Genomic DNA, 23901 nt, shown 5'->3' on the forward strand with positions numbered 1-23901 from the left:
CCATGCTATTTGAAGAAGAAATGCCTTTGAAATAGCTGCATTGAAACTAATTGGTGCCAAGGAACATCTGAAAGTGATTGTCTTTCAGGGAGAATTTAAAGACAATTCATTGCACTGTTTTTAAAAAAAAGGACATTTAGTCATTCTATTTTAAACAGCATGATACTCACTGAATTAGGATTACAAATGAATGTTTTGGAGCTTGAGTAGCAGCCTTTTGCTTTTCAACTCTAGGAAAATGATTTTTCTTAACAGAAGTTATTATTGGTTACATGATAGACAGGTCTAAGGACTTTTTCCTAATTAGGAGTTCAGTTCACTAAAGTTTTGCACAACACATCTTTTGTGACAAGGTTTTCTTCATATAGCGTGCATTTTTACCACATATCTATGCTGTAAGGAGCAAGATTTCAACAAACCAAACAAGAAATGTACACAAACCAAAACAAAAAGCCATGCCCAAATTTTGGGTTTGAGAGAAACCAGAAGTTATGGAAGGAAGAGAATACACATAAAATCTAAACCTAGTCTATAGCTGTCTTTTTAGAAAGGCACAAGAAATGGGCAGTCTTTCTGCCTTACCTCTCCGAAATCCAGCAACCACTTCTCTGACAGCACTGTGAAAGCTGCCTTTGGCTGGTCTCTGCTGGAGAGATGGGACTGCGGCTCAGGGATGAAGGGTGAAGCTCCTCAGCCATGTCTACTTCAGGTTTCTCCTGGAGGAATAGAGGAACTTTGCTACCATGTGGTCTGAGAGAGAGATTTTAGTTTTTTCAGTGGTGCTCATTCTCTCTGACAAAGCATAAATGGTTTAGTCTTTAACCCCATCTCTCTTCCATCCCCTTTTCTGGACACAGACACACACCAGTCCTCTGACAGATAATCAGAAGTAATTGTAGAAGCCACCATGTACATCTGCACTGATACTTAAAGTTGACTTTGAAGATCTCTTCAGCTAGCCAAATCCAGATATACTTCCCTTTGGCATCCAGCAGACTATCAAAATCATTCTGTGGCTGACCACAAGAACTATAGACCAAGAAAGAATTCATGGACATAACAGTCACGGTAACAGTACATAATAGAATAAAATTAATTTATATAGTTCCAAAAAACTAAACACCACCAGTTCCTTCTAAGGGTGGTAATCAGAAATGGTAACCAGAGGAAGTCCCTGCTCTGTGTCTAAACTGGTATTTAGGTTTGTCTCAGGGGTCACACTGATGGAGCGTAACTCACATGAGCTGCCCTTTCCTATCTATGCCTTATCTCACTGCCTGAAGAAAAGGTCATCCACTCTATGTTTCATGTTGACAAAATGAAGCCCTTGTAGAAATCAGGAGTGGACTACTACTGTCCTCTTATTTGTCTCAGTATTTGGGCAGTCGAGAGAGACAGTATGCAGCAGAGGCGCTAAAGGCAAGAAGCATGTCTTGTGGGACTTGTGCTGGCCACGACCCTCTGTTCAAACCATGCAGAGCCCTGGCATGCCTCAGATACACAGCACAGGAGCACAAAGCTGTGAGTCAGGCTTGAAGCCTGTTTAGGTCTATGCTATATGCATTTCATGGAGGCAACCTCACCACCACCAGTGCAGACATTGGTTTCACATTACATTTAATCTGATGTAACTGCAGGCTCCCATGGAAAGGGTGGCCTCGATCCATCTTGCCCTTAGCCACATGTTCTTGCTGCTTCCTTTGAGTCATATCAATTGATTATGGAGCGGTAGAGCAGGCTAATGGAAAATTAACCTGCCAAAAATAGCAAAACCCACGTAGTTTTCCGCTGGGTCAGCTCATGGAACCACATCCCCTGGGTCCAATAGCTGGGTCCAGCCCACGAGAGGGGCAGGAAGCCTGTTGCTGCGGGTCAAGGAGTGCAGTGGGACTGCTCTGCACGGGTGGCAGCAGCCCACCCATACACCAGAGTAAGTGTGACTTGAAGCCACATCTGATGTCATCTTATCCTCCCCAGCAACTATCTAATCAACTCATCCTGTCTCAGTCAAAAATCCCCTTCTTGTGCTCACCTATTAGTTATGGAAGGATGACATCTGGGCTGCCTCGCACAGTCTCAAAGGGCAGGTTGGCCACTACGATGACTGCCTGGAAACCACCAGTAATTGCTCCTGGTGTCCTGGCAGGTGCTGTTCATTGACGTCTGCACTGAAAAGGCAAAGCACTCCACATACGCAATGCCTTTGTGCCTGGTGCCATTTCATTCAGACCTCTGACCATAACTGTGGAATACGGGAGAATGGGTTTTGCAGAGTGGCTCATAGCAAATAGGAGCAACTCATTTTTCATGTGCTTGATTTTTTTTTTGAATAGGAGCTTTTAAGCCATTGCCATTGTTTCTTGTTAGTATCATATCCATCTTTAAGTGTTTTCCTTGTTGGAGGAGTGTGTGGGATATCTATGCTTTATGACCATGTTCTGAAAACTAGAATATCAAATCATACCCATGAGTAAGGACAGTTACTCTTTTTTTTTTAAATAGATTGCTGCTCTACCTGTTTATAATTTGTTGTCTCACTGATTCAGTTCAGATCCCTTCATACAGCATGATTTAAACTTTTTTTCAGTATTTTTTCAATCTTTGCACCTGTGAACAATATGAAAGCCAGAGAGAGGTCAGATGTACTTGACTGCTTTCCTTGCCTGCTACACTAAGTATACCAACTCTTTCCCTCATCCCTAAAGAAATTTAAAAGTAATGAAATATTTTACTGACATTAAAAATTAAATCCTCAAAGCATCATGCCATTAAAAAAGTGTATCTTCACGGTGTCTTGTAGCTATTTAGTACTTCCAGTTTTATCTGAAAGTACTCATGAAGTGTGATGTATAGACATCTAACATACTTATGAGACTACCAGACAAATAAAATACCTAACTGGTTATGGCAGATTATATTTGGTAAAATTTTGGGTTTTTGTTTACCACTTTGGGGAGGTTTGATTTATGTATCTAATATATGTATAGCAATCTTGGACCAGGTATAAACAGAAATTTTTTGGTTTCAGCTTATGGGATCAAAGCAATATTCATTCCTTTTGGTCTGGAGTATCTCCAAATATAGACCATCTATACTGCAGAGTATAAATGGAAAAAAATGGTCAGTGAGTTTATATAAACATATATCCTGTATATGACATTTTTCTGCTTTGGAAATGGTAGGCAGCTGAAGTGATATAAAGGGAGCACCCGAAGAGACTTCCATTTTGGCAAATAAGTTTCGGTCTTGGCAATCTTGTTTTAAATCAAAATCTACAGTAGCCACCTGGGCTACTCATTAAATGTGCTGTCCATTTCAGTGTGTGAATATATGATTCAACATGTAGAACATATTTAAAAGTCACCCCGTAAAGTGATACCTGATATATTATGGCTATACTCTTGATATTGAAAGGTATCTGGCTTGTATACTAGCACTCGTTTCAAATAATTCTGAGTTCAACCTCCTAACAAAGATTATGGCTGACTCCCTTTGCTGCTTTCACAGCAAGATTTGATTAAAAGCGGTTGAACTGTGACATTTATGCCTGGTTTTAGTCCTTTGCAGCGGGAGAGGGGGTGTCTCCTGTCCTCCCTGCCAGAGGCTCTTGCAGCAACCTGCAGGGTGCTGGGGCACCCTGGCAGACCACACCTGGGCTAACGCTGGCTCCATGTGCCTGTGCCACCCCTGCCCTAGACAGTGAGGGTTACATGACATTCCCCTTTCAGATCTAACCTGGGAGTAGTGTGGGTTGCTAGGGTGGTGGAGCTCATGCAAAATCCTCGAGGGACCTCTTCAGTACAAGTCCATGCAGTAATTGCTTTTAAGAGAAAACATTTTATTTGGGAATCGATGAGTCTAATGTGCTGTACAGCCCTTTGAGGCATGAAGTGGGATCAGCGTTGCCGAAGAGATGGCCAGTTTGGGGAAGCTACAAGCTGATGAGAACTCTTCCTGGTCCCTTGAACCAGTCGTTCTTTCAAGGGGATGTGAAAATTTACCTAATTTATATCTCACTTTTGAAAGTACCTCTCTCTCCAGCCCTCTAACTAGGACTTGGGTCAAAAGCTGTGCTAGTCTGCTCTTGAACTAATCCTGCTTCTTTTCTGTTGACCAGGGCAGCTCAGATAATTTTTCCAAATTTTAACTGCTTTTCTTAGTGATAGAAGAAACCCCAAGCCAGAGGCGGTGGAGTGTAAGTTCACAGAGCTTTCAGGATGTTCAGGCAGCTGGGAACCGGCCAGGCTCACAACAGGAGATGCTAAAGGTGACTTGAAATCACCTTCCTTATCCCCATTTCCCTTTCCTGGACCTAGTGTAGCCTGGGTGGAACGCAGAACTGAGCTCCAAATCTTTTATTTTACCGGGATGGAGAGAGTTCAATTAGGCATGCTAATGCCAAGAAACATTTCTCAGGTTGTAACTGGCACTCCCACAAGCTATTACATTTTTTACCTGCAGCAGAATGACACTCAGTTGTGAAATTATTTCCTGCCATTAGAAACATCAAAGAAAGTAGTTTTTATTACAGATAAAAATGAAGCTATTTCGAAACAGTAAGGGGGAAACACATTGGTACCAACAGGAAAAAATGTATGACTCTACGTTCTCAGCAGATTTGAAGGTGTATTGTGCACGCTGTTATTGCATTTTATTAATGCACAGACCTTTACAAAAGCAGTTTTTAACTGAAAGCAAAGCAGCATCCTGCAGGATTCTTTAATCAAGGTATGCTTGAGTACTGAAGCTGAAGAAGATCTTGGCTTCTTCGAGGTTTGCCTGGGTTCTAATCTCAACTTTTGAGGTGCAGTCCCAGCCACGTTGAAATCGGCAGCATGCACCCATTGCCGGCAGTGGGGCCAGGGTTCCACCCGCCGTTGAAAAAACTCTTTTCCAGAACGCCCCAAGTCCTGCGTAGGAGCCAGAACTGAAATAACAATATCTGAAAGACAGATCTCTTGTCTGAAGTTTTGTATATTAATTCAGCCTCCTCCTCTCCACATGGACACTTTCATAAAGGTCTCTATCCTGATCTTGACTTGATCGGATCTATAAATCTTTGTGTAGTAAGATGAAAATACATAGGCCATAAATGAAGGTATCTGATGTTTACATATGTGGCTAGCAGAAAGTATCAGAACCACATCATCATCTTTTTTAAAACAAGGAGGCTTTTGTTCTTGTGATTGTCTTTGCACAGCTGTGAGTTTTACAGCACCGTGCCAATGAATGCACTCATTGCGACTTTTATTTTACTCTGAAAAGGTAAATTGGGAGCATTAAGCCCCCAATAAGTATGTAAAAGTGGCAAAACCACAGGTAAAGTGTTACTGAAAGCTGCAGCCCTGCCAGCCATTTCATTTTAAACATGGCTCTTTTAAAAATAACTTTTGCAGTAAAAGCTGTAACTCCTGGATGTAATATGAGCTATTGCTAATGTCATTCCCATGAATTGCTTACAGTGTTGAACTGTTAGATGTCTGACAAGTCCATATATCTCCTATACAGTATATATGAAAGTTTTTTGCCTCTAAACCATATGTTCTTTTTTTCACTCCTCTATATTCTTCAAATGCACGTGGTTTGGTGATATAGTTTATTTGAACAGGAACCATAGCAGACAGAATTATTCTTTTGCTGAAATGTATCCTTTTTCATACAGCTCAGCTTCATGATTAAAGTGATTGGCTCTCGAGGCATTAAGTTTAGTCTGCTGCTGCCACAATTATGCCTTTGAAAACTCCTGAGTGCACTCAGTGATTTCCAGTAGTCCAGATGTCATTAGAACAACACGCAGGTAGTCTGCAAAGTCCAGTAACACTGTCTACACTTCGGTCTGGCTTGGGCGAGCTTTTACCTCCCTCCCTCTTGGCCAAGCCTCGCAGCTCTGGCAGAAAACAAACAGCTTTCCTCATGGAAAGTTTTACTTAATCTGGCATGGTGCCTGAGCCTAGACCCTCCTCGTCTCTAATGATGATTGAAAGTGTACATGCTACTGTGATAAAACATGCTGAGTCGTTAACATTTGGGGCTTGGGTTGTACGCGATGAGTAAGGGAGGACTGAAGTAATGTGTTCGAGTCAGACCTTCGGTGGACTTGCATGTCTGGGTTTGAGGGGTATGCTGTTACACGAAACCGCACACCCACGGGATCAGGTTTTGCTGTTTGTAGCGGGTTTGCTGAATTGGATCTCCCTGGAGGCCCACCAGAAGAAAGCCCTCAGAAGAGCAGCTGAGCTGACTAGGTGTCACTCCTGGTTTTCTCCAGTCCCAGGTGTGCGGTTGTCCACAGAGCAGACCTGCCTGCCTCTTAGCTGCAGTACGCTGTGAAATCTAGTAGCGAACTTTGCTTTCTTCTAACATCAGCACTTAGATTTCCAGGGAGGTCCGTGAGTCTCAGGCTTTCAAGGAAGTGTCCGGTCCCTTCAGAGAAGTCCTGAGTGCTTCCACCCTCATTCAGTGATGGCAGACACTGGCAGAGGGAGCAGGAGGCTGGCCAAGCGATGGGGAAGCTACAGAAATCAGCAGGCAGTGCTTTGCAATGTTTTGGTACTCGAGAGTATTTTTAGTGTTGAAAAGCCAGCATTTGCTTGATGTGCATCTGCACGCGCACCTTCGCGTTAAACATTTTGAGTCATTAAGTGTTCAGCTGAAGCCGCATTGCACCCCCTCTTTTCAGCTAAGAGCCAGCTTCACGCTGCAGCCCTGCTAGTGGCTGTGCAATTAGCTGGGGAAGAAGTCGCTTCTCACTCCCATGCCTGATTCATTCTCCTATTTCCATAGTAATGGCTGTTGGCATAGCCATTTTCAAATGGTAAAGGTTTTGTGGGTTATTTTCTGTAAGTTTTCCTTGGCAATTGGGGGAGAAGAAGTTGCTGTATCTGAGCCTTGGTAACATTTACATCTGCTTTTAAGCCTGGAGGAGTGCCAAGGAAAATATGTGGCTTGCAGAAGCACAAGCTTCATGAGAAAGCTTTGTTCCGATGCGATTCATTTTAGGAATATGTTGTTTGTTTGAAACATTTCTGCTGAGCTGTGCAGTGTTAGCTGGTCAGGTGTGGCCTCGTGGCTCGTGTACGGCCTTCGTGTTCTCATGTCCTGAACCCATCCTGGCAAAACATTTCTGGGGAAGTTGTTGTAGAAAACCCCTCTTCTCCAGGGAGCAGAGTATCACATGGACCCCTGCTGCATCTTGGCAGAGCTGGGCTGAAGCAAGCTGCCGGCTCAGCCCAGCAAACACATACGTGTCAGAGGAAGCGCCCTCATGAATAAACTCCCTGACTTCACGTACGGCGCTCTTGGCTAAGCGCTAGCAAGCTGTAGTGTTGCTAGATCGCAGAGCAGCGAAGGGCCTGCCTCTGCTCCCACTTAAGTCAATAACACCGTTCCCTTCGGGTTCATTGGGAACGGGACCAAGCGTATGGCTGGTAGTTAAAAAGCATAATGGCTGCATTCATTGAAATCTGGTCACTGATAGACAGGCAGAGAGGGAGTCTTTTCTAGCAGATTTCTGCGCGGCTCAGTTGATTGTTTCATCTGCGTCTGCCGGACAACTGAGGGCCTCAGTCATGGGCCTGATAGCAGCTTGACCATCACTGTCAAGAGTCGGCTGCTTGATAACCTGGCTCCTGGTCTTTCCTCCTCTCTGAGGAGCTAATGCTGATTGCAACCAAAGGAGGCAGAGGCTTTCCACAACAGACTTATCTCTGGGCTGGGAGGAAGCTCATGAAAAAAAGCAGACCCTCAGAATGTTCCCCTCCTCTGTCACTGAGGAAGCCTGCAAAGTCTGGACGTTGAAAATACCTGGAAACAATCGGTGAGTAAGAAATGCAGTAGGAAAACCATGGTCCTGTTCCTCTTTGGCCAGCCTGGCTGGGTTTGTCTGCAAACCAGGGAGCTGGACCAGCCCTCTGCCTGCTTTACAGGCTTCTCTTTGTTGGTAGGTCTTCTACATTTTGCACACTTTGAAGCTTACTGCAAGACGAGTATCAGAAAGCGAAGTGAGATGGTGCTGCAAGTGTGTCAAAATTCCCAAACTGTGTTGTCCGTGAGCACATGAATTGCAGTATGAGCACTTGAACAGTCTTGAAAAGCAATGCTACAAGTCCATAATTAGTGGATTAAATTCTTTGGTCCTTACGTAGTTATAGCTCATGTTATCCAAGCATCATGTATGCACATTCCTCACTTGCCTTGCCTTTGCACAACTAAAGCATGATTTTTCTACTTAATTTTGGCCCTTCTGCAGCCATATGAGAGTGCAGAAGACAAGATTTGACTCTTCATGTCTGTGCTGTCCAGATTGCTTTTGATGTTAGATTTCTGAGGGAGCTAGGGCTGAAGATTTGTTCCATTTCATAACTCTTGTGATATCTTTGGGGTTGCAGAATAGGTATTGCAGTAGATATTACGAATCAATTTTGATACCCTGCGAGCAGCAGTCAGTTCTTTTTCTGGTGCTTCAGGGAAAATATGTGTTTCATTGCCACCTCATAAGCAAAATCTTCTGCTTACTTAAGAAGTAGAAAAAATGCTATTTTGGGTCACAAGAGAAGCCTCCAAAAATACAAACTGAAGAATATTTATTTTAACTTGTATTTCTATGCTATATATGCAAATCCATACACACATAAAGTATGTGTGTGCATATATATGTGTGCGCACATGCACAGACATATATGTAATGAGCTATAAGACTTGGTATACTAATTCTTTTGCTTCTTTGAAGTTGTGGTGGGCAAGAGTGATGTAAGTCTCTTCTACCCATGACTGACTTCTCTGAAAATCCTGCAGGTGCCTGTTGAGTAAAACCTTTCAGAAACACGAGGTCAGGTGGAGAAGCCCATCCTGTGGACCTTCTGTTGTGCACAGTTATGAAATGCCTGTTGCAGCTCTGAAATCTGGCTCCATGCTGCTGAATGCCTCTGAGCTGCAGTTGTCACTGCTGCTGAATGTTTCTCAGGCATCTGAGCTTTTGCTATCCAGCTATTCTTTTGGAAGACTGAAGCAACTGGTAACAATGATCTCTTCCCTATTAGTTGGCTTTTTTTTCCCTGTGGTAACTCTGGGTTCCACCGTGCTCCAGGCTGCACTTGGACTCAGCTATTCACTTGAGGGCTTTCACCTCGGAGCATCTGCATGAGCCATCAACAACTTCTCCAGGCATCTTCTCCTTATAGTAATATGTCTCTAGGTCAGTAGTACTGTGAGGTTCAAATGTTCTTCTCAATCTAAAATGACTATGTGTGAAATTGTCATATAGAAAGAGGTTAGCAGAGAAACTGGTCCTGATTCTTTTCAATCGTGCACACTTGTGTTTGTTTTCTTTCTTCTGAGAAATTTCCCCAACTCCTTAACTGTTAACCGTTGCGCAGACGATACAGAGCTGTCCCTTGGGCCCTAGCAGTCAAAGGCTAGAACTTCCTGAAGTTGCTAGAATGATGCAACGCAAATTCAAGTTTTGCAGAAAGATATAATGAGTCCAGGCTCTGGCTAGATGTACCTCACCCAGGCACTGCACAAGCTCCCTTTGAAAGGGGGCCCTGGAAGGGCTGCCAACAATGGAGATGGCTGCTCTACTCCAGTCCCTGAGTTCCTAGGTAACTTTGAAAATGTTCTCAGAGATTTTTGCTTATTTTTTCTTCCACACAGAGAGTATGTTAGGATGAGGAAAGACCTCACTGCAAAATGAAAAGAAGCAAAACTGATTCCAGGGCAGAAAGTGCCATCAACCACAGGGAGACTACGCTTTTTGCATCAGCGGACAAACACAGCAGCAATGGCTGCTTCAGAGAACTTTCCAGGAATTCTCCCACTGTTTCCAGAAACCCAGGCTGGACCTTTACAGGCCAGACAAGCACCACTACAGTCTGTTTAAACTAGTTGGACATACTGCGTCAGATCACCACTTGGTAGGAACCTGCAAACCTCCAGACAAACTGCTGGTTTCTGCCCTGTTTGGCATACAGCCAGAATTGTAGAGCTAAAGGTGACCATCTCCTTTGCAGAGGGCTTAGACTTACCTTTTTGCAATCCCATATCCCAGACATTTCACACTATTTCAATGGTAAACTAAAGTCCTAAAGAGGAACCAGCAGTGCTGAAGTCAAGGAAAGGTTTGCTGGAAGGACGTGGTAATCATCTTCTTGTGCTATTTTAGTAGCTAGTTTACAAGTCCAGAGGTAGCTACAACCCTCAGCTGAGTTGGTGCATACTTGCTGGCAGAGTCAGATCTGTGTGACAGGACTCCAGGACCCCCAGTCGAAGCAGGGGCTCTGCATGGGGTGCTCCCTGGCAAGGATTCAGAACAGTTGGGGGATCAGGGCCCTTTGTGACAAGTGCAAGCAAGTGCATGTGTGTATATACATTCATTCTATTTGGGAAACATACTAAAAAAATAGAGGCTTTCTCATGATGCTGTAGCATGGTTAGCAAGCATTTTAAAGTTTCAGACTTAGAGTATGGCTGTGAAACTACCTGGTGGTATAATTAGAGTGAAAGAAGGCTTGAGAAAAAGAGAAATGAGAGGAAGGTTAAATATAACATCCCCATAAAAAAAAGATGAGCAAAGATGAATTTTGGAAGAAGAGGGGAAAGGGTGAGTGTGGGTGTGAGAGAGAGGAGTTTGTCTAAAACTGAAATGGTACAAATTAGTAGTAATAGCCCAGGATTTGACTGCCATGGAAAAGTGTATCTAAAGAATACCTCACTTTGCCCCAAAATAAGTTTAAGTGTAGAGAAAAATGAGAGGAGATGATGAAATGAGCAATGTGCTCATTAAACTTACATATATCTGAGGAGAGAGTGTATCTGAGCAGTAAGCTCAAGTCAGAGGAGCCTGTCTGTTTGTCTGTATTGATCTGCAATGAGATGGCTGCACTGCGCGGAGGTAGGAGGTTTTGGTGGCCCGGCTCCACTGGGGCAGGACCCTCAAATAACCCTGGGAGTTATTTCCATGCTCTATTGCCAAGTTTTCTAGGGAGCGAGGAAAGGGCTTCAGTGCTACCACTGGGTGGAGAGGGCTCCTGTAGGGAGCCCAAAAAACCCTCAGAAATATGGTAGAAAAGAAGAGGGTGGGAAGTGCTCTTTGAGTAAATACAGTCACGTGACCTCAACTTGGTGAGAAATTTTCATATCAGTTTTAAGACTTCTCTTGCAGTGTGACAGGGTGTTCAATAAAAAATGAGAAGAATCAGAAAATATTATCCATTGGCTCTTCCCCAATTAGAAATTACCCAGAAAAGATACTGCTAGAAGGAGCAGAAGTGATCAGCCTTTGACAAGGCAGAGGAGGGTTTGTAAAAGCTCGTTTTCAAGGTTATACGATTGAAGAATAAAACAGGAAATCCCCTTACTTTGCAACTTCAGAAAGATGGCATTCAAATTACATTTAGGATATGATCCAAATGCCATGAAAAATTTTTCCATCAACTTCAATGGATGTTCTAAAACAGGATGTGTTAAATCAGGGGAAATAATAACAGAGTCGCAAGTAAATTAACAGAAGATTCACAACACATTATGAATCACTGTATTAAAGAATCAATTAGAGTCAGCTATTTAAATAAAGGCAGAGTAGTAGCGAAAAAAATTTGAACTAGAAAAAATCAGAACATCTGCTGAAGTTTCCAAAGCTATATTTAATATTAACTTGGGAAAAGCACCTGGGCTGAATGGTGTCTCATCAAAAATCTGTAAGTGTTTCCAGACCAAAATCACTTGGATACTTTAAAAAAAAAAAATCATCTGCTCAACTAAAAGAGAAAACTCCTCTCTAAACCCTTCCCTACTGCTGAATTTTGTTATGGGAAATATCACAATCTTAAGCCAGAGAAGCGACAAAATGCAAATGTTACTGTATGATCCAGTTTTTTGTTGATTGTTAAGGTCTAGTATGAGAGTCTCTGCCCTGCTGGCTGCTGCACACAAGCTGCACCTTCTGCCCCAATGAACCTGCTGGAACAGGGCCTTGCCCTTGTATAACAGTACAATTAGGTAACAGTGGGGTAGACTTTATTATTATAAAGACTATTTTGGATTCAAGCACTCAGCACAGAGGAGAGTATGAAAAGTGAGCAGACTTTTGGTAGAGATGCCAGATTTCCTTCCAAGAAATCTACAAATGGATGGGCCATTTCTTTGGTTGTTATGTGAATATTCAGAAAAAAAAATCTGCCTTTGAAATTTGAAGCAAACTTACTGTCTTTTTTTATTTTAGTCAGGAAGGTAGTAGGAGACAGGACTGCCTATGTCTGATCGTGTGAGTTGTGACCCTAAAAATGTTTGGTCAGCCAGCTAGAGATCAGCCAGCCGTATACCTGATGTTTCAGTGGCTATATTTATGGTTTCTCTCATGATGAAATCTAGATATCTGCAACGACCAAGGTAATTTCTGTGCTGTCAGTTAAGACCTTGTTTCAGGGAGGAGCTGGCAGATGCTTGTGACGCCAAACGAGGCTGTATCATGCTTTCTGTTGTGCATGGTCCCCTGAGCAATGCGGGCCACCGCCTCCCTGTGCCTATTTTCTGAAAAATGTTGGTGTTCAGAAAGTTGTCTGAAGACAGATTTAAATTTCATATGAAAAACTTTCATTGAGGGGAAGCACCACTGCAGGGGGAAAACCCCACACCTTGACACACTAAAATGATTGCAAGAACTCTTCTTTAAGATGTCTAAGTAGGAATATTTTTCATAACATGGAAAAGACATCTAGATTTTACATTGCTACTGCAAAATGAAAATCTTAAGAGTGGGAGAACTTACCTTTGGTTGTTCTTGATAGAGACAACTAGAGTAAGTCAGCATAGATCCATCTAGATGTAGTGCAGCTGCACTGATTTCTACCTGTTCAGACCCTAAACCCGATTATTTAAGAATGAATGTGCTAGCTGCAGGGACGATTCTTCTGGCTACATCCTTACTTGAGATTACCCCACTTTTAAGTACAAACAGACATTTCTGTGTATCTTTTTCTTTTCCTTTACAGACTTTTATTTATATTATGTATCTGTATCTCACATGCCAATGGAAATCAGGAAAGGAAATTAATTTGTATGAATGGACTTCATAAATTTAATGATTTACCAGTAATGAAATCCCGGTTTGCAGAATGAGAAATAATAGGGCTTTTCCAAAATATCTTAATCCTTGGCTATGATTAGTGGCATAAAATGAACCATTCTTTCCTATGTGTCTAAAGTCCAAGTTGTGCTTAATGTAGCTGTGTGATATTCTTTCCAGTCTCATGTCATTGAATAATTGCAGTGCTGCTCTTTAGTCTGTCTCTGACCTTCGCTATGCTCACCTTTCTTGAACAAAAGCTGAGAACTGTGACAGATTGATCTCCTTCTGTGATCTGATCTAGTCTAGTGTGAAAGGAAAGTTCATTAATCCTACTCCCAAATTCCTTAACCAGTTTACCATAAATGTACTACTCTATAAGCATATGTAATATAGCACAGCCATAACAGTGCTTAAAACAGGATTAGGCGATACCTCAGATTTTCTAACTACTTCTACTTTTGCAAAAATACAAATTCACTTTCTTTATACTGTCAAGGGTGATTTTTTTGTAAAAAAATTATTTTAACTAGTTTAAGTTTTATGAGTTTAGGCTAGAATGTTGTCTAGGCTGTCTAAACTTGGCCACTTTGTGTAATTCTAGTTGTTATTACCTGAACATGAACCAAAGATGATTCGTGTTTTAAGGAGCCTCTTTTGGGGATGGGAAGAACCAAGTAGCTTAACATCATCTTGTTTTAACAATTAAAAATTGGCAGCTGAGCTGTGTACTCAAGCAAAGCAAGGATTTTTAGGCCTAGAGAAATGGTTTAGAATCTAGAAAAGAAAAACCACATGCTACTAAAACCCTGTGTATGGTTTTCCACTATTCCCTAGAAAGCGGGTAGGGCGCTAGGATCAAACTGTACCCGCACACATATGCATTAAAGCCAACGCACTGAAGTAAACACAGAAATGTGGTTGTCCTCTTTGAGTGGTAGGAATCAGAAGTAAGTCTGCTGACATCAGAGAAGTTGTGTATGCTTCAAAATTCAGGCAAAATAAGAGAACAAATCTACTTGCCTTTTTTGCATATCAACATTAAAACATTTCAAATAATCTTTAGGGAATAATGAGCAAAATAGGGTGTTTACAATGCAGTGACTGATTCTTTCCTGCCAAGCCATCAGACCTGTACCTTGTGCATTTGTAGACTGCCTTTACATATCTGCCTGTGTTTAAAAAGAACTTGATGCAAAGCCCATTGAAGTGAATAGGAGTTCTTCTGTTGTCTTCTGTGCTCTTTGGATCAGGTTCCAATTTACAGTCACGAAAACCTATCACTTCATGCTGTTAAAAAAAGTCCTATGTCAAAAAAAAAAAAAAGGCATGAAAATCTTTAATACCGGGTGAAAATTTAAGGGCCCAAAAGTTGATGCAGACACAAGTTATAGTTCCCAAAGTAACTGTAAAACATTATTACATTAATATGTAAAGGTTAACGGCACATACAGTAATCTGAAATACTGTCTGTATTGTACATATAGTGTGACTGACTTGCAGGATTTTAAGAACCCTCACTTTGGTTGTTTGGGTGTGCTGATATTTAAAGCAATGTTTATGTTGGTTACAAGGCCTAGGCCAAAGGGATCTCAAGGAGCCCTACCTTCTTGCACATTGAATAGTGGATAAGTATATTTTGGGTGACTGCACCATGCCTGTTTCTCTCCCCCTTTATGTCAGTAGGAAAGAGAAATTTCTGTCCTGGAGCACTTGTTGTACAGGTATGTAAGGTCCCTTTGTGCCATTTTGGAGGTCTCTTGAGTTGCTGTACTCTTTCGTGTGGTCTGTAACAAGACAATGACAACACTGCACCATGCGTTCTCCATGGAAAACGGGATAATTTCAATAATTTTCCATTTTCTGTAATGTTTTTGTCTGAAGCAGGGGGCCTTCTTATGTGTGCAAAGCTTTCTGTTGCAGCTTTCCATAGATAGCCATGACAAAGAGAAAGCATGAAAGCTTCTAGGGCAGAACATTCATCCTCGCTTATCTGGCCCTCAGAGACATTAGCTAATCGAGGCACGATACTCCATACAATAGGACAAGTGCTGTAAAGCTACCTCTGTTATCCCAGCAAACGTGGAGACTTATCATTCCCATGGCCATTTTACAGGATTTGTTTTCTTCTGACAACAACATCCACAGCCTACGGTGATATCGACTCCAACAATTAATCTGATGCTGGCTCTGTGTGTTATCGGCTCCCTAATAACTGCCCTTTTTTTTTTTTTTTTTTTTTTCTTTCCCACCCCATTTGTGAGAATTTGTCCCCTGGAGCTCTTCTCTATCAGGACCCTGCAGCTGCTGTTATTTTAGATATGGCAGGAAGTAGGTACCGGAAAACAGCGAGAGCTCGCAGCGCTCAGAAAAATCTAGAAATTCCTCTGATTTACCCCAGGCTCTGGCTCCAATCAAAGCCGGTTGCAAAAAAAAAAAAAAAAAAAACAACAACCAAAAAACAGAAAAGGGAGAGGAGGGGTGTTGGCAGGGGGAAAGGCCCAAGCAGACAACTGTGTCTGGGCTGCGTGTGTCAGGAAGGAGAGTTTCAGCGATCACCTCCTGCAGGGTACCGGGGAGATGCTCGACAAGGCCGTGCGAGCGGAGGAGCGCTTGGCTGGGAGTGGCGTTCCACGCCGCCAGCGCGGCAGAGCTGGGGCCGGCACGTGGGCAGCCCTGCGCCGGCAGGCGCTGCCGCCGGCACCCTCCCTCGCCAGCCGAGAAAATGCCCTCTCGCCTCCCCAGGGACATGCGTTTCTAAAAGCTCATCCCTTTTTTATGCTCTCCCCTCTCGTGTCCCGTGTGCGCCTAAAGCAGATCATCTTACCCGGTCGTCCGGCAGGCTCCCATAAATGCTTTTAGCAGCACTTAGCGAAGGGAGCCAGCCAAAGGCACTGGTGGAAAGTCACTAGAGCAAGAAACTTACATCACTACTACTATTATTATTATTACTACCCCTATTATTATTATTATAATTTTACAGCTCAGACAGGATACTTCTTAATCTGCTAAGCAAAGACTTTTTTAGCCACTTTGAATACCTTTTAAATCAGGTTGACTCTGGAGATGACTTCTAAAAGAAAAGAAAAAAAGAAGAAACGATAAAGAAAAACACCTCCAAACCTTTCAGTTCGGCAAGCGGTTTAGAAAAAAAGACACCACCACCCCCATACACAAAGACATACACGGAAAAGATACTACCTTTAGAACTGGTTTTAATAAAGAAATCTTCCTCTTTGACACAGCAGATAAGGAGGAAGATGTCCGCCCACAGACATCTCACACCATTAGCAATCTAGTTAACATCTGTAAATGTTTTAGGGAAAGAAATTACACTTTGAGACATTTCTTTTTTAATTACAGGCTCCAGATGAGATTTGTTAGAGCAGGGAAATGTATCCCATAGCGACTGATGTCAATAGCAAGCAGTCCCTAAAGCCAGCCAGGATTGGGAAAGCCATGCTGTTTGCTGCTCTTGGCACTGCTCCCTGCTTTCACAATGTCAAACTTAGAACCGCCTTTATATGCACTTTCCATTTTTTTTTCCACAGTAGCTGTTGCCAGCAAGCTGTAAACTACCGTATATCACTCAGATTTAAGAACCTAAACTTTAAAACAAATTAAACTCTTGTTGACATTGTAATAAAAATCAGAATCGAACTGAACAGCTCAGTAAAACTGCACTTCAATTATTTTATGGATTTAAGATTGTTTTCTAGGATTCCCAGACTCCCAATACAGCAAAGTTATTTCCTCTTGGCAGATGTCTGGAAAAAAAAATTCATTGAATGGATAAAATTATGTGGCAGACACTAGGTTGAAGCCTAAAGGGAGGAAATGGTGTCTCCCCAGCACCTGTAAATATTTGCTCTGTGTCTTGACCAGAAGAGACTTTCGTCCGTACTTTGAAAAAAAATTTCAAGGTATTTATTTTGTGAGTTTTTAAGAAAATAGAATTTTCGTCTGTCAAAACCCAGTTCCTAACTACGTGTTTATGTGGTTTTGAATGAGAATGGCAAATACGGGTCCGACCCACCCTTCAGAACCACGTCCAAATGCAGGTAAATGCATGCAGCACACGAGTGCTCCCAGTCGCTGGCCTCTGCTTATCTTTCATCTCCCTACTTAGCAGTTAATGTTGGGTATTCTTTTTATAATTCTCTTTTTTTTTTTTTCCTGTTCTGTAAAATGGAAACAGAGGTTTCCATCCGATTAATTGCCAGGTTTCCATTCTTTATAATGTTTCCTCTCAAAACAGTTTGGAATGAAAGTATTTCAGAAATGTGTGTAGACGGAAACTACTGGAGATAATAATTTGTTTCATGTAACTGTGTTTTACAAAAGGTGTGGTGCACAAGAAAGGCTGTTGTGTGGAGCAAACAACAATCAGCTCGCGCAGCCTTTTCACCAAAACCTTTGTTGCACTTAACTCTTTTCCTTTCATCGCATCAGTGAAATGTCCGTTATGTCCCTAAGGCCCCAGCCTGAAAAGCGTTGCATTCCCAGGGTCTTCAGCAAGAGCTGACCCTTGCTGGGTTGCTCCTGTCACAAGGATGCTTCTGAAGATTGAGCCAGTTGTTGCACATCTGCATACCCACAGCTAGGTCCCAGGGTCTGCGTGTTTGGCTGAACTCCCCGGGGAGCGGGGAGCCGCCTGTCCCTCTGACCAATGTTGTAGTTGTGTGGATTTTCCAAAGCTGCTGTGTTAGGCTCCGTGCGTTCACCTCCTGATCCGAATTGGCTGACTTGACCTGACTGAATCTCACGTAAGCAGCCGGTTTTCTTCATTGTAGCATTAATAAATTTTTTAAAGCTACTCTTGAATTACTGTTAAAGTTCTTCCACTCATTTTGTTGCCTGGAGCACCTCTCAAAGTGCAAGCCAAATTCCTACTGGAGTTTGGATGTGCTGCCAGATCACAGCCTGGGCCATGGAAGCACCCTGTCATTTCTCAGCTATCGAGAAGCGAGGGGTTTGGAGTCCAAGTACTCAAAAAGAGGCAGAAAAGAAGTCTGTCGCACATTGCAAGTGGTTGTTTGGAAAGTGTAAGGCAAACATTTTGAATAAAATTTCAGGTCCTTAAGTGTGCTTGAGAGATGAGTGTTGTACGCCTGTGTTTCTCAAGTGCCTTTTTCCTAGTTCTCTAGTGCTGGCCGCAGGTTTGCCGTGCTTCATTCTTGGGGCAGAATAAGTTTCCTCTCTAGTGGAGAGCGCTGAGCTTCAGCACGGTTCCTGTGTCAAGCACTGAGCTGCAAGGGGGAAGGTTTCTTCTTCCCTGGGAGCCCGGCTGTGATTCTTCCTGAATTTTTGGAGCCGTATCTGGTGTTTTTTCTGTTGACATTGCTCTGTCAGTCCAGCCTAAGGAGCCATTCTGCAGCTTAAGACAGCATGTGGGAGAGGGGAAAAGAGGAAAAGACATTTTGCAGCTCTGTCACACTGGGACCATGTACAAATAAGAGTATTCTTCCAGCTACTCTAATTTGAGACACTTGCTATAGGCAGTTTTAGCATCCGAGGAGTACTGGAGTCCAGCAACTGTCTGGACATGGTGGTTTTCACAGCTACAGCTTCTGTGCTGGGGAGAGCACCTGGTAACACCCAGCTTGTGGGTTCCCCACCATGGCCCAGCTTGCATTGATATGCCTCCAGTGTGGCTCCACTAAATTGGCCTTTGGATCAAACCTTCCCAGCCAAACTGGATGGGAGTTTTGTCATGAAAAGGTCTTTACCTAGTGTAGTTAGTGTGGTGCAAAACCAACGCAAGAGTATCATTAACCACTGCCAGTGCTCTTCTCCAAGGAGCCACGGCAGAGAGGACGTGCATTCCTCTTTGAACTACAGCGTTCTTCAGCAACAGATGCTGCCGTGGGTAAAATAAAATCCTGTGGCATTACGTATAGCTCGCATTATGGTGGTGGCCAGGTCATCATGCCACAGGCAAATTTATCTCATGACGATTTGCCTGCATCATTTTTTTTGCAGGCTGTTTGCAGCCACCAGTGCAGATTCCCAGACCTAGCCCCGCTTCTGTGCCCACTGCTGAAGATTAGCAGCTATGTTCCATCACGTAAGGATTTCCCCCGGCTAGCGTGACCTTTCCCAGCCTAGCCCTCAGCAGGCTTATAGGTGGATTTCTTTTCCCTTATCAAACGCATTAAAAATTTTATTAGCCCCACCCAGCCTTTTTCTTCCATCAAGCAGCGTGTGGCCACTCACTGAGTCATCTCATGGCCATCATTTTATCTGCCTGAGCAAAACTCCTGTGAATTAGGGATTAGCAAACAAAGCTCAGCCTTCACCACAGCCTAGGTGGGAATGTGGCCCAACAGTGGTCGCCCCCCAAAGCAGCACGAAGGCACATTATGTATTGTATATGCAGCAGCATCCTAGTGTTATCCCTGCCTCGGTGCCCTCCTTGCTAGATGATGTGAATAATAGCATTGATCTTTTCTGTTTAGCACGCACTTTGAGGTTTGCTGATGAAAGGGGCTATAAAGGAAAGAGGTGTTGATGGTGGTGATGATAATAGGGCAAGTAGGGTCCATTTAAAAAAAAAAACAAAACCCTTCTTGCTCAGAAAAAGATCAGATAGTCTCTGTTTTAACCTATCTCCAGGACACTTTTAGTGTTGAGGCCCAATGTTACTCCTACTGAAGTCCATCAGACTTTGAGGCTGGTTGAGTGGAAGAAGAGCTGAGTCTCTTGGGCGTTCTCTGCCATGGAAAGAAAAGGGCACCCAGCAAATACTCCTGTGTGACCCAAGGTGCTTCTTTCTTTGTTCCATTCATTATTTCTTTGCTTTATTTGATATGCCCAGCTGCACATGAGCTCATTTTTTATGAACAGCAGCACAAGGTGGCTCATTTTGGAGGATTCCAGATGATCACTAGGGCCCACACTATTATTACATAAAATCAATTAAAGAGCATACGTGCACATCCCATTGATTTGATTTAGAACTAACAAAAGCTTCAGTAATGTGCAATTACAAGAAACTTAATGACCCCTTTATATTGAATGCAACTTCTGTGGCACCTAATATGCTTTGATGAATTGCTCATTATGTGCAACGTTGGAAAAGCTTTTAAAAAGATTAATAATTGTATAATCGATAGAGAAATTCAGTCTTATTTAGCTTTTTTTAAACTCTGAAATCAGTAAGTCATAGAGATTATGGATCCTCTCTTGCTCCCCTTTTTCTTCCTGTACCCCCAGAAATTTTCTTTTTCTCAAGCTAATCTGTCACTTTTCCAGCATGTGGAGAAACCCCTTCTTGTGTTATGTGGAAAGGTCTGGCCTGATACGGATTGCCATGTGAGGTCCAAAAGGCTGGTGCCAGCTGCGGCAGAAATCGCGGGTGCTGGGCTGGATGCGTGCGCATGGGATGCTCCTTTGGCAGGGCAGGAGGTCCCCAAGCAGCAGCCTCCAGCGCTGGGCTCAGAGCTTTGCAGCATGGTCCAGACCCACTCCCCCTCTCCCATTCACTGCCTGTAAGCTTTGGGAGCTGCCAGCCCTTGGAGCCATCAGGTGGGCTTTAACCTTGCTCTTCTAGCCGTGGGATGCTTTGAGAGCCTCGTGTCTCAAGTGTTGCCCACGCTGCGGTTGACTGCTAGTTGTGAGGTACAGCAAACCTCGTGGGATGGCATCAGAAATATGAGAGTAAAAAGGAAGTTTCATTTCTGTTACATTCAGGGTTTAATAAATACTGCCAGAGACGTCTGGAGGCTAAAAAACAGGCAAATGGAGAATTGCTTTGAATTTATTTCGATTTTGAATCTACTCTCGTCATGCTTCAGGGCATGATTCATGAGTTTTGAATGCCAGGGTCTGTCAGCACTATTTTACTGGGCACTAAACTGGAAAGTAAAACTGATCACCAGGGTCAGTTTGTATTACTGTATTTCTTATGGCGGGGGCAAATTTCTGTTGTCTCTAGCAAAGCAGTGCATGCTTTTCCTTATTTTTTCCCGAGTGGTACCCACAAAGCTTCCAGCAGTACCAGCCTCGGGTTTTGGCTGCCTTAGGTAGCATTTGCGTAGTTCTTCTGTCATGTGGAAATTTTGTGTAAAACGTAAAATATGTCTGTTTTGTTTCCCTTACAGATGCTCTTAGGAACGTAAACACATAATTTTGGTTAAAATGTGGTTTATTTGTCTGTTGCCCAGCCCTACCCTCACGCATGTGTGTATGTGTGTGTCAAACGTGGCTTGCATCATACCGGGGCAGATCCTGCAGCCTCTGCACAGCCCAAACCCCAGCTGCTCCAGGCAAGGTTGGCCTCAGTGAGGGCTACTGAAAATACCTGTTGGCTCTCTGATTCTTTGGTATAAAAGCTAAACCAGGTTGAGTGCAGCCACCCTCAGCTAGAGAGTGAAAACAAGCTGAAGTTTACACCCCAGTGTGCTGGGAATCACTGCGGCTCTGCTGATTCCTGCATTAATTCCCAGCAGCCGGGGAATTCATCCCTAAGTGTTTGCAGAGCAAGAGACGCAGAGCGTTCCCAGGGTTGCATATGGGAAGGATGAAAAAAATCCAAACCCAGGAGTCCCAGCATCCAATCCCAGCGATAGGATGGGACTCATTTAGTCTGGGCACCTAGTCAAGAGCCCCAGTTAAATTACTGCCACACGGTGCTGTCATCGCACTACAGCGAGGAACCCTTCCCATTAGCCCTCCGCAGTGCAGCCGCTGTGGGAGATTTTGTGTTATTTGGAGTTGTTGAGCTAAATAAGGCAGAGGGTAGAGCAGGTAGGAAAATGACTCCATGTTAATGGCTGTCATGCACAACAATACCATCCGTCTTGCCAAGCCGATGTTCATATGGGAGGATCATGTTTTATTAAAACCTGCTACTTGTTGTCACTCACTTGCTCCACTGTCCTATTCGCTGTCTCCAAAAATAGCATGCCCTGTGGTGGTGGCTTATTATGATTAAACAGATAAAAATAAGTTTAAGGTTTAAACACATCCAGGACACCTGAGGTAATACAAGATCTGACTTCTTTATGGAACGTGTGAAGTTATATTTTCCATTGCTTCACAAGAGTTGTTTTGTTTGGTTTTTAATTCAGTATGCTTTAATGTGATCTATAGTTTCACATTAGAGACTGGCACCTCAAGAATTTGTATCGCTATTTTCTGATTTTTTTCCTTATTCACAGGACAATACTTACTAGCTTTGAAAAAAGAATTTCTCTAAGACAGCCCTATTTTTTTCAGTGATTTAAGTAATAATTCTATGTTGGTTGTTGCAGCTTTCATATGTCAGAAAGGAGTGCTGCTTATTAGTAGTGAGGAAGTAGGTACCCTGATAAAAACTGTAGGATTTTACTCACGTGATGGAGTTTATACCAGGAGCTTCATTTCTTTACTCACTGTATATGTGTCTGTATTTAGCCATTTTTCTCTTTAGATAAAATCTGTACCTGGACATAAGGGAAAACATTTTTTCCTCCTGTATTTCTGCTTCCTCTGCATTCATTTGCGACTTTGAATTCCTCTTCAGTGATGCTAATATGTGGCATTTCATCTGAAATGAAGAGCATACGTGAGCACAGGAGCCTAATGGAGCAAGATGTGGCATTGCTGGTGGAAAAATCCAAGGGCAGTAATTATAGACAGCAAAGTGAACGTCATACTACGAAGCATTACTACAGGTAGCGTGGTGTCAAGCGTCAAACTCGTAGACTCACTCCAGAGTTATGTTTCCCTGTCCCTGTTTATATGCTGAATAGCGACATCGTGGTCAGAGCTGTACCCAGTGGAGAGGAAAACACAGTCCCTGCTCCACAATGCTCGTGAGCAGTGAGCTGTTGCCGGCAGTGGAAATTCAGAGCACTTAGGGGTACGTCTGCGCTGTGTAATGAGGTATGTGGAGAGATCCCTGACCTGGGTGTCGCTGTAGTTGTACCAATGTAAGGCTTGACCTGAGCTAGTGAATTCTGCTGGAAGGCAAAAACGATGAGCCAGACTGAGGCAGTTTTGCTTTCAGGACTGCTACTCGTTTCTGGAGATTGTTCAAACGTGACACCTAGCTGTGCGGTTTGACCAGTGTCAAACGTGGACCAAACATGGTATCCAAACATGGCACCGCATTGCATGGGCAGTTACACCCATCTGAAAGATGAAGCATTATTGTCCGGACACGGCAGAATCCGGGTGTAATTTCACACAGGCTTTTCACACATGTAGCTTGAAAGATGCAGCTGGTATTACTTGTATTTTCCATGACACATGCACCAGTCAGAGCAGGTTGCTTTTGTTCCTTTTCAATGAGAGAGCATTACGGCATCTGAACCTCTGCTTCGGTTCTGCTCCATGGTAGAGACGATGGCCCCCAGCGGTCACAGGTGGACATGAAGTAACAAGCAAAGGTTGGTTAGTCAGCTGTGGAAAAAAGCTTGATGTGACCCTGAAGGTCTAGATGTCTTGGGACATGCCGTGTGGCTCTTCCTATTGATAAGGAAACCAAAAACCATCCTGAAGGAACCGAGCTGATGCCATCGCTGTTTACGCAGGATCAGGGACATATACACGTCCCATGAATCACAAGGTGTCAGCTCTGCGCAAAAACTGTCAGTGCCCTTTTGCTTCAACTCTAATACACCCTTTAAAAAAGAGTGGAGTGGAGAGCCGCGAAGCTCACTTGCAAAAGAGCAGCGTGCAGTCGGAAAGGGGTGCAACAGCAAATACAACCCACAGCTCAGCTACTCAGTCTCCTTGTACAAGCCTTTCTGGGATGCTGCTGAAGTGGATTGAAGTCAATGGAAAGACGGTCGTTGACTTCCACAGCCTCAGGTGTGCGATGTGTGAAGAGACAGCGACTTAACCTGGCCAGAAAC

General features: G+C 43.3%; 1 protein-coding gene across 1 annotated transcript in view; it reads left to right on the top strand.

The window, feature by feature from the left end:
• NFATC1 (nuclear factor of activated T cells 1) overlaps window positions 1-23901 on the top strand; it is a 114480-nt gene that overhangs the window by 84533 nt on the left and 6046 nt on the right. The window lies entirely within an intron of this gene.

This window comes from Gymnogyps californianus, chromosome 2, assembly GCF_018139145.2.
Source record: "Gymnogyps californianus isolate 813 chromosome 2, ASM1813914v2, whole genome shotgun sequence".
NCBI lineage: Eukaryota > Metazoa > Chordata > Aves > Accipitriformes > Cathartidae > Gymnogyps > Gymnogyps californianus.